This window comes from Hibiscus syriacus, unplaced genomic scaffold, assembly GCF_006381635.1.
Source record: "Hibiscus syriacus cultivar Baekdansim isolate YM2019G1 unplaced genomic scaffold, ASM638163v2 tig00110432_pilon, whole genome shotgun sequence".
Taxonomy (NCBI): Eukaryota; Viridiplantae; Streptophyta; class Magnoliopsida; order Malvales; family Malvaceae; genus Hibiscus; species Hibiscus syriacus.
In genome coordinates this window covers 637,410-649,838 of record NW_024062735.1, presented here as the reverse complement: position 1 = coordinate 649,838, position 12,429 = coordinate 637,410, and the positions used below count along the sequence as shown (strand labels likewise).

The window sequence follows — 12,429 nt, the reverse complement described above, 5'->3', positions numbered from 1 at the left end:
CCATCCGATGCAGACTTAATCTTTAAGTTTTTTCATTAAAACGTGAGCCACTTGGTAATCAACGAATGAGTGTCTGGATCTTAATACTTGAATGGATGCCACGTGTAGCAACCTCCATCTGCGTGTGCTGCACTGCCATTCCATAGAACCACAGCCCAGCACAATACCACCATCGACATTGGCCATTCGAATTGGCATCTTATTCCTTGTTTTCCTTTATCTCTCCATAGTTACCTCTTTAGCGTTGATAGAAAAAGTTTCAAACTTCACACCAAAGTTTCAAAAACCAAACATCAATGTCTTCTGTAATGGAGTTTGCCGCATCTAAGGAAAGCAATGAAGAGGGTAGAAATGAACGGTTAGATCATTTGCTTAACATGGACCCGACGCTTTCTAACAGCTTCTCACTCTCTGCTGATACTTTCCTCAAAGCTGCCATCTCTCTCAAGAACCAGGTACGCTTGACTGTGGGATTTTATTTTTCTTACGACAGAAACTTGTTCTTACATTTCAACCTCGAACTATCTATGATGTTAATTAAGACATGGCATCAGCTTTTATATGCTGTTTTGAAGTTTAAGTTAAGGGTTTTGTTTTTCTGCTGTTATTTTCTGGAGGTAACGTGGGAAGGAGGAGGTGGAAGCGGAGGCGGGTCGTGTTCGGGAATAGACCCGACTGTGTACACGGGGATACTGGGGACAGCTTTTACTTGCTTGAGATCTTAAGAGGTGACTGGTAATCGGCAGGACCTGTCATTGGCCGCTGAGATCGTTGACGCGTGCGTCCCTGTTGACGTGCCTCTATCAGGTAACTTTTTTGCACATATCTATGCTAAATTTAATCCTTGAACAATTGTGTTGGAATATTGTGATTCATGGTAGTGATACGGATTCCAATGGTGGAAGCACAGAATTCTAGTAATGAATCGATCTTAAGGATGTGTAAATTATCTTAAAGAAATTTCCTTTTTTAGATGAAACAAATATTTAGTTATTAATAAGTTGATATTTTTAATTTATTTAATTGATGGTATTATTTGGTTTCAGACATGTGACATTTTTATGTGGTAGAGGAGGGGTATTTTCACTTGGAGCAGTGGTAGCCAATTATTTGGGGGACCATCAAAGGCTTGGACTCTTCTTAAATCTGTTCCGCGAGGTCTCTTTATTTATGCCCACTATATGTCCTATCTATACAGTTCAAAACGTGATGATATTTTTCCATCAATTGCATTCCTATTATGTCATCGTGAAAAATCCTTTGTACCGCAGCCTTGATCACTTTGTGTGGTTCATGGAGACCATCATAATATACCTAACTTTACTATTCTAATTAACAAAGTATAGGTAGCACAAGAAAAGGCTCTTCCGGTTGGACCTGAAGAAGGTGGTTTTGGAATGTCGTATGATCTTCTTCACGGTCGAGCCGGATTCTTATGGGCTGCTTTGTTCCTAAACAAGCATCTCAGGGATGAAACGGTACCAAATGATGTTCTAATGCCGATCGTTGATGCTATATTAGCTGCGGGTAGGACTGGGGCTTCCGATCTCCCGGCCTGCCGCTGATGTATCGATGGCATGGTACAAGGTACTGGGGTGCAGCCAACGGTCTTGCTGGAATCTGCACGTGCTCCTTCATTTCCCTCCCTCGGAAGATGATGAGAACGTTAAGGTACATGATGAGTAACAGATTCCTCCACAGTGGAAATTACCCTTCAAGTGAAGGGAACTCGAGGGACAAGTTGGTGCAGTGGTCTCATGGTGCAACCAGTATGGCAATCACTCTAGCCAAGGCATCACAGGTTAGCAACTCTGTCACTCTTAAATCTTAATGCAAACAATGATTGTCATTTCTAATACATTTTGATCCATAATTCTTGCTCCAGTCGTGAAGGTCTATCCGAATGATAGAGAATTTCGTGACCCCACCATAGAAGCAGGGGAGGTCGTGTGGAAAAATGGGTTAGTGAAGAAGGTGGGACTAGCTGATGGTATATCGACTTACTGGAGAGAGCATTTAAGAAGAAAGGGCAAAGGCGTTTGCAAGTTACTTGCACCACATTGAAAGGAAGCTTGTAAATGTTGGACATGGAGGCGATCATGGCTACTCCCTTTTCCAAGGACTTGGTGGGATAGCTTGCCTCTGGTTTGATCTGCTTGCACCCCACAGCTCTAAGTTCCCTGGATATTAGCTCTAAGCTAAATATGATATCTTAATCGACCAACTGCTGTAAGCCATTAATGTGAAGATAACGATTAGTATCTTAAATGATATGATTAGTATCTTTAATTACCTAAGCTTATGTGAGTTTGAGTTGAGTGAATAGGAACCTGCACGGTATATATTCTGAAGTGAAATATGCAGTCCAGCATCTAAAGCGAGATGCGTTGGTACATATTATCGAGTAAAGTTGATAAATGTAGTATTAAATTATGTTGAACAACTTGTTATTATAATTTTAAAATATTATAAAATGAATATTACGTTGTTAGTTAATATTAGTGTTCATTTTATTTTAACTCTATGTACTCAAATCTATGTCTGCATAATTGTTATCTGACTTATCTTTTAAAATGAAAAAATATTTGTGTTCATTGCATTAATATTAATATGAAGTGACGATTAACAATGATTTATACAATAAGAATGGAGATAGATAAATTGGTGATTTATAATTTCTTTATTTGATTTGAGTAAGAATTATTGATTGGTTAAAAGGTTTAAATGAATTGTCCCTTTTATAGGAAGAATAAGAGACTCTTTAGTATATTAACAAGTGTAAATTATCAACAAGTGCACGGTAGTTTCAAGTGGTTCTAAAATAATAATAAAAATATGGTAAATTACGTGTTTAGTACTTAAACGATCAATTTTGGTCTATTTTAGTACATAAACTTTCATTTTTTTCTTCAAAAGCATACCTAACGTTTAGTTTTTGTTTTATTTTAGTACCCTATCGTTAAAAAATTAACGGACAAGTTGATGTGGTATTAACTCTAGTGGACAAACAATCAATATGAACGGAATACCACGAGAGAATGACAAGTCGACCAACATAATTCAATTTCAGACCTATCGAACTGTGGACCATGAGGATCAGAGGATGAAGAAATCAAAGAGTACATCGTTGATTTGGGGGAGATTAAGACATTTTACGGTGAAAGAAAGCTGGAATAGTTTTTAGGGGTAAAAAAAGTAAGAACTTGAAAATTTGGGTTTCATCAACTGGCGGATACAATGGTCGACGACTATAGACACAACGACCGGCGAACTCGTCCGTTAAATTTTTAACGGCCGAGTATTAAAATAAATAAAACTAAAAGTTGGGTATGTTTAAAAAAATTAAAGTTTAGATATTATAACAAATCAAAACTGATAGTTTAGACAATAACGCGTAATTTACCCTAAAAATAATTCATGATTTTAACTATAGTAAAAGTTTACTAGTAAAGCAGAAAAATATCTATAAAAACATAAGTAACAGTGGATTTTCAGATAAGAGAACCTCAGTGACCGAAAATCCCTATAATATACAATTTTAACCAATTTTTTTTGGATTTGCGAAAATGACCAACAAAATCGCAATGCGAAATAAAAATCGCAACGCGATCTCCAGAATCGCAAATCAGTTCCCAGAATCGCAACGCGATTATGAAGAATCGCAATGCGATAGTACAAATTCGCATTGCGATTTTCCAGAATCGCAACGCGAACATATAAATCGCAACGCGATTCTGACTATCGCAACGAGTATCCGTAAAATCACAACGTGTATCCGAATCGTAACGACAATACGTAAAATCGCAACGCGTATCCGTAAATCGCAATGAGAATACGTAAATTGCAACGCGTATCGGTAAATCGCAACGAGAATACGTAAATCGCAATGCGTATCCGTAAATCGCAACGACAATACGTAAATCGCAACGCGTATCCGTAAATCGCAACGCGATCGATAATTCGCAACGCGATCTCCGGCATCGCAAATCAGTTTCCAGATTCGCAACGCGATTCTTACTATCGCATTGCGATTTCCCAAATTCGCGTTGCGATTTTCCTAATTCGTAACGCGATTACATAAATCGCAACGCGAATACGTAAATCGTAATGCGATTACGTAAATCGCAATGCGATTACGTAAATCGCAATACGAATACGTAAATCACAATGCGAATACGTAAATCGCAATGCGAATCTGTAAATCGCACGAAATTCTGACTATCGCAATACTGAATTTCAAATTCGCAACTCGATTTCTGAATTCGCAACGGGTTTTAATTTCGCAACACAAATATTTTTGGTATATAACTACGCAGCAGCAGCAACTCATAACCTAAATCCCTAAATCGCAACTCATTCTATCTCCATCTATCACTCTTTCCGACGACATCCGTTCCTATATCCAACGACATCCTTCTCCATCTGGCAACATGTTTTAGTTTCGCAGCTCGTTTGTTTAGTAAATTAATTTACAATAATGAAATCATCTAATGTTGATCATGTTTGGATAGATTTGCATTCAACATAATGCAGATTGAAATCAACAATCAAATCTTTTACAAATCAATTAAACAATCAAAAAATAATATGAATCAATTTTGCACCCATACATCCATTTCACGCAGCTCACTTCAGGATTAACCTGCAAAACCAAACATTGAATCAACAACACTTTCTACACATCTAAAACCTACAAACATCAAATTATTGAATTCTAGCTACTTAACCAAACATTTTCAAACCAAAAGAGTAAATATGTTTAACACACTTGCATTTGACTTACAAATTATTTATGGACACTTTCATAACGCGGATGCATGTAGCAGCGTCTCGCATATATCGTTCTAGCCAAAATGCCGAAACTACAAGCCTACTGCACCTCTATCTCTATCGGGGAGGTAGAAAATATGTACTTCCTGTCGTCAAACGCTCCAAGCACATGCATACGAGAGGACCACAATCCCCTCTGGCTTCCTTCATTTGTTGTGCGCAGTCTCGTCTATGATAACTGTAACATTGAACTTCTTTGGCTTCTTGTTTCCAGACTTAGTCCAATAATCAATTGCATCCAAGAATTTAGCCAAATGAGAGCTCAATCCCTTAATCATATCTCTCAAATCAGACAATGCTATGTAATTTATCATGCTGTCATATACTATTGTCTTTAGGGATGGGAGCTGAAGCTCGACGAGAAGCCAATGAGTACGGTCCAAAACAGGATAAACACCTGCATCGAAATGTAATAATTCAAATTGCGCACTCATTTATGACACCTTTATATTTAAACAAATATACTAACCTTATCGACCTCCCACTATGCAGATAAAGTTTAGCTTGTCCATTAGCCCAACACATATGATTCCTGTCGTTGATTCTTCAGTGAACTACGTGAAAAGACGTCGGCATAATTGTATATCGCGTTTTTTTAATATTTTTTCTTCAATTTCCTTACAATTAGAAGACGTGTCACCCATGCATCATATGCTGTTTTACAAAAAAAGACATATATTAGTGAATTATATAAATTTTAAAAAAAATTAATCAAACTGAAATATAAGAAATATAAGACTTACCCCCCATCGAAATAGCCGTTGTCTTCAACCCCTATAATACACCCCACCAAGACCGTTCAATCAACAAATGCATATCATCGTTGGTAACTTATACGAAAGCCAACAGTCATCCATCATGTCCGCACGTGAGGGGCTTCTCAATAATTTGATATTACGCCGTGTGAATCGGGCTCTAGAATGTGGGAGGGACCTCTTCAATGATGACAATGGCCTCTTGAACGGTGGGAGGGGACTCTTGAGGGATGATAGGGGCCTCTTGAACGATAGGGGAGGCCTCTTGAACGATGACAGGTCGGGGTTTTTCTTACGGATTCTTCGCACTATTAGGGTGAACGGAGACGTAATGGCACGTGCACGCCGTCTGATGCGTGAACTCCATTGCAAGAAAACCCGACGTAGAGCATCCACCTTAGCGGGCCGCTAAAAATAAATTAATACATAAATCAGTAAATAAACAGACATGATATAAACAGTGAGAACAAAGACAAATATTTCAAACTTGCACGGTATTCACCCAAGTCATTATTATATCATTGTTCACAAAATGCATCAGATAACATTCCAGAAGTAAGCACTTATATAACATTTAAAAGGACAATATATAGTTTAGTGCAGGTTCAATGACAACTAAAGAGTAGTAGTTTATTCTTGAAACTTAAATTTTCAACACTGTGAAGTTGTATTTGTCTTTTGGTTGAAGTAATGCAATTCATTCAAGTTCAATTTGCAGAAAAATAGAATCTGAAACTTAAAATCGCAACGCGAAAATGACTATCGCAATGCGAAAACTACGCATGCGAAAATGACTATCGCATGTGAAAATGACTATCGCAATGCGAATTTGACTATCGCAACGAGAGAATCGCATACGAAATGAAAATCGCATGCGATTATAGTTTCGCGTTGCGATTTTGGTTTCGCATTGCGATTTTGTCGTTGCGATTTTGGTTTCGCGTTGCGATTCTCTCGTTGTGATTTTCATTTCTCGTTGCGATTCTCTCGTTGCGATTCATTTCGCGTTGCGATAGTCATTTTTCACGTTGCGATTTTAAGTTTCGTGTTGCGAAAGTAAACTATTTTTTTCTTCTGCAAATTAAACTTGAATGGATTGCATTACTTCAACCAAAAGAAAAACAAAGACAAATACTAACTTCAGAGTATTAAAATACACAATTTAGCAGAATTGGCAGCAACCGAACAATTTATTTTCAACCAAAAGACAAAACAAAGACAAATATTAACTTCACATTGTTAAAGAATATACAGTTTAGCAGAATTTGCAGCAACCGAACAAATTTACTTTCAACCAAAGACAAACAAAGAAATACTAACTTCACAGTGTTAAAGAATACACAGTTTAGCATAATTGGCAGCAACCGAATAAATTTACTTCAACCCAAAAGACAAAACAAAAGACAAATACTAACTTCACAGTGTTAAGAATAAATAGTTTAGCAGTATTGGTAGCAACCGAATAAATTTACTAAGCAATCTAAGTGAAATAGTTAATCTAAGTAAAATTACGAGTAAATTTATCATCAAGTTAAATATGGAAAATCTTAAACTTACCTTGTTGCGTAGAGTATGAACCTCATTCTGTAACGATACTACCATCTCACGTAGAGCGGCAACCTCACCATGTAAAGTAGACACCTCCACACGCCATGCACCATCGTTATCGCGTAGAGTACCGATCTCCTCACGCAAGGCATTGACCTCATCACGTAACTCCTTGACTCATCCCGTGGAGGTGGAGGTGGAGAATAGGGAGATAGAAGTCGTGGCATCTTTGCCGGTCGCCTATCATGAGGTGATGGTGGAGAAGAGGCTCGATGATGTGGCGGGATAGGTGATGGCTCTTTGTAGAGGTGTATAGTCGGGTCGATCATGTGATGGCTCTGGGTGAGGTGATGGCTCTCGAAGTGGAGGAAGTGGAGGCTGTTCATCATTCGTGCCATCAAAAAAACGCTGACTAGCTTGCCACCAATCAGTGGCAAGCTCAGCCTCCGTGGGTGTCAGTCTCTGTAATGAAGTGTTGGCCTCCTAAAAATATAAAAACTCAAACAAGTTAAACGTCTACTATTAATAGCCCTAGGAAATAGCCCTAGGAATATCATTTGAAGTTTTTAATGCATATGCCCGCATGCTGGGAAAGCCTCGAATATCCAAATCTACAAACAATATAATAACAAACATTAGTAATTGTTAAATAATTAATTATAATTTTGAAAACATTATATAGAAATTCTTACCTTAAAGGCCCAAACAAAGCCTGACAAAGTGTATTTTGACCCATCGCCACGCAAACTTTTACGGTCATCAAAGGCAGACGACAACTTAGTCCAGGTAGCTTTCCATATATACGAACCCCACGAAACAGATTCTATGCATTTAGGTCCTCTACCAATAATATTAGCTCCTGAGGAATAGGTTGTCTGGCCTCTCTACCTAAAAAGCCGGCATACAAAAGTACTAGAAGGCATACTCGGACAACATCGATGTCATTCATCCGCGTAAAACCATCTTTCTTATTAAACAATTTCTTAAGGTCGTCGACGTGTAAGTTCGGCTTCTCTATTGACTCATTAGGAAAAACCCAGGATAACCATGATGGGCGGGTGATATGACGAGTGTACCGGCCTACATCATCGTGTCCGAATCGTAGACCAGTGATTAAGCATAACTCCTTTCGCCCAAAACAAGTATACGCCGATGGAAAATGAAACCATATCTCTTCCTCAACACGTTGTATACTATCGGGTAGATCGCTAGTCATGGTCTGAAGCCATAAATGGGTCAAATTAGCATCTCCACCCGGATGTTGTACTCTCAGCCATGGCCCAAAGCAGGTTTCCTCAAACAATTTTCTTTGTGCAGGTGAAAGCTTCGAAGCAATTGTAGTGGCTAGGCTAACTTTATTCCTTAATTTCAATGAAGCCGAAAAAAATTTCTACAAAAACAATAACATACCAAGTTAGATATACCAAAAACTACACTGTGAAGATATACAAAAAACAATAAACATAAAGAGTAGTAGTTTAATCTTGAAACAAAATTTGCAACACTGTTTTGTCTTTTGGTTGAAATGAAAATCGCAACGAGAGAATTGTCATAACCATTTTTGAGTAAAACAATTAAATATTATTTTAAAAACGATTATGACTTTAATAAAAAAAAATGGGTGATTTTAGATTGATTTGAATTAAATTGAAAATAGAGTAGCCATCGACCTTTGGGTTAGGTAGGTCAAATACCCAAAAACGTCTTTTAAAAAACAATTTTAAGGAAAATCATTTTAAAGACAAAATGGTATGCGTTTACCAAAGATTCGATTTAAACGGGTTCGGGAGTCGGTTACGCGTAGGGAAGGATTAGCACCCCACAACGCCCAAAAACTGGTACTGTGTCGCTTTCATGTTGTCGTAATGGCGAAAATGATAGATCGAATATAAAGTTAAATGTGATCTGTTTATTGAAATTTAATTAATTTGCTTCGAATTAATGATGTTAGGGAAAATTCTTTAATTCAAAAAGAAATCTAGAAATTAGTAATTCTCCGTCGGAAAAATTAATTTCAACTATTTCTTATTAGTAAAAGAATATTCCATCATAAATAAATATACGAATCGCATATAAAGGAAAATTGACGATTTGCATTAGCATATAATGAATAAAAATAACACACATTGCGTCATTAAAATAAATTAATTAGTAACATAAACTCGATTTATTTCAAGTTACTATGTCGTTAAAATGTCGTACATGATCGAACCACTTCGACCAAGTGGTACTTTCCACGCTCATTTTACGAATACGTGTTTGAAACACATTCGTATGCATAAACCTTTTAATCAAGTACGAGAGACACATAATATTGATATGAAGGCTAATTTAAAAATTAAATTAATATGAATGAAATAAAATAATATAATGAAATAAGCAATATATAGTCATACAAGGATTAAAAAAAAATAATTAAACACACATAAATATATATATACAAAAATATATATATATATACATATATATATATAAAAAACATCTAATAACATAAATATAAACATATTAATTAAACGGTTTGAACTAGGATAATTAAATGACTTTAAAAAACAAAAGGACTAATTATAAAAGGACAAAATGATAAGCATAAATATGTAATAAACACCATAATTTCACTTACAAACCAAAACAGTGACCAAATGGGCTAAAAGTGAAATCTAAGATCTATGATACAAACTCAAAATTTATCTTTCAAAATAATACTAAAGACTGGAACAAAGACAAATAAATTCAGGAACCAAATCATAAATACAGATAAATTCACTACTAGACAAATAAGGATCTAAATGAATAAATCATGAATTAATAGCCTAAAATAGACATTAAACCAAATTTATATTAAATAACATATAATGATTAAAATACAAACAATCAATACTTGAAACTAGAAATTAAAGGATTCAAACTTCTATTCAGTGACTAATATGAAAACTTAAAAAAAATATGTGCTCAAAGTAAAATATCAACATACACATATTTAATATAAAAGCTAGGACTAAACTACAATGAAAATAAATATGAGGCCCGAAATCAAAGATTTCAAAATTTCATTAATGACCAGTTACAGAACAATACAAACGCGGGGGACTTAAACTAAGATTTACCCTTTTTTTTGCGAAAACACGCAGCCCCAGCCCCTTTAGAATGACGTCGTTCAGCGTATGAGATATAAGCCCCTTTGAGGGTTTCCATTAAATCATTTTTTCCTCTCCCTCTGTTGCCTCTCTCGTTCTAAAGGGAAAGAACCATAGAACCCCCTCAAGGCTCACCTCCGTTCGACTCAAATGGCCCCGAAATCTTTCCGTTTTCAACGCGATTTAAGCCCAGTTTAGAACCCCATATATCCTTCCTCACATTCCCCTCGGGTTTGGATGACAGTGGTTACTAAGGGGAGGTAAGTATTTTCTTTTGATTTTTTCTCTCTGGTTTTGGTTCGAATGCTTTCTCCTTTTTATGTTTTTTTTTTCGTTCACTCTCTCTGGTTTTCCTCTCATTTTTCTTTTGTTTTGGTTCCCACCGAATGCCCTTGATATCTCCTCATTCCCTTTCTTTTATTGCATGCTTGATGGATTTGATAAATCCCTCAGGATTTTAGACTTGATTTGCTCTTATATTTTATTGGGATTTTTCTGATTGATATCTTATGTCACTGTTTGATGGATGGGTAGGTATGGGACTTGCACGGTATGGGCAAGGTGTTGGGTTTGGAAATGACACTTAGTGGGGAACAACAGGGCATGGGTTGTGCATGGGGGACATCAATGTATGGAAGCTATGTAGGGACCAAAAATTGGTTACTACAGCTGCCCCTCTTTGCTCATTGCTGTGAGAACAGGAATAGAGCAAAGACATAAATACCAATTTTTGGATTGTCAACAAGTCTCAAGCTCTTCTTTGATCGGCTCTCATTTCTTCGATTAGTCGTTGTTTATTGATGACACATTCTTTTTGGAGGTAATTTGTTGCTGAAGACGATACTGCTCATCCGCGATGATTAGATCGTGTCGTTTTCGATTACGATGTTGTTCCTTCGTGATGAGGAAGTCAGATAGTCTGAGGGTGACACTGCTCCTTCGTGATGAAGAGATCTGGTATGTTTGATGTTGAAGACGACACTGCTCATCCGCGATGAAGAGAATCTTGGCCATCTTTAGGAAAGATGATAACATGGTTCCACTCTGCTGGGGACATCTGGCCGAGGGATGACACTGCTCATCCGCGATGAAGAGTTCTGGCCATCTTTAGGAATGATGCTAACACGGTTCCACTCTGCTGCGGACGGCTGGTTATCTGATGTTGACACGGCTCATACGTGATGAAGAGTTCTGGTCAGGGGATGACATTACTCATACATGATGAAGAGTTCTTGGCCATCTAAAGGTGATAACACGGTTCCTACGTGATGAGGACGACTGGTTATCTAAGGGTGACACAGCTCCTACGTGATGAAGAGGTCTGGTCGAGGAATGACACGGTTCATACGTGATGAAGAGTTCTGGCCATCTGAAGGTAATAACACGGTTCCTACGTGATGAGGACGGCTGGTTATCTATGGTTGACACGGCTCATACGTGATGAAGAGATCTGGTCTGGGGAATGACACGGCTCATACGTGATGAAGAGTTATGGCCATCTAAAGGTGATAACACGGTTCCTACGTGATGAGGACGGCTGGCCATCTTTAGGAGTTATGGTTTCAAGAGAAACCAAATTAAAGATTTGTTTCAAAAGAAACAAACCCAAAGATTTGTTTCAAGAAAACATACTCAAAGACTTTGTTTGTTTTGTTTCAAGGGAAACAGATTCAAATGATAGTAAAATTTGTTTCCAAAGAAACAAACTCAAAGATTTTTCTCAAAGAAACTGTCTCGAGAGAAACAAAATTTTGTTTCCAAAGAAAGAGATTCAATGATTTTTTTTAAGACATTGTCATAAGAGACAAAACTTTGTTTTTCAGAAAATTGTATCTTAGTGAGACAAAATTTTGTTTCCAAAGAAACAGACTCAGATTTTCTTCAAAAGAAACTGTTTTAAGGGATAAAACCTTGTTTCCAGAGAAACAAACTCAAAGATGATCTTGTTTTAAGAGAAAATGTTTCAAGAGACAAAATTCGTTTCAAGGGAAACGACTCAAAGATGACATTGAAAGGAAATTGTCTCATGCGAGACAAAATTTGTTTTAATAGAAACGATCTCAAAGGTGGGTATTTTCAAAAGAAGTTGTCTCGAGAAATTTTTTTTCAAAGGAAACAAACTCAAAGATTTTCTTCTCAAAAGAAATTGTCTTTAAGAGATA

The 12,429-nt window shown here is 36.9% G+C and overlaps 1 pseudogene; it reads left to right on the top strand.

Moving 5' to 3' along the window:
• The first annotated feature begins 266 nt into the window (after positions 1 to 266).
• On the top strand, positions 267 to 2,259 carry LOC120125548 (annotated as a pseudogene).
• The last annotated feature ends 10,170 nt before the right edge of the window (positions 2,260 to 12,429 follow it).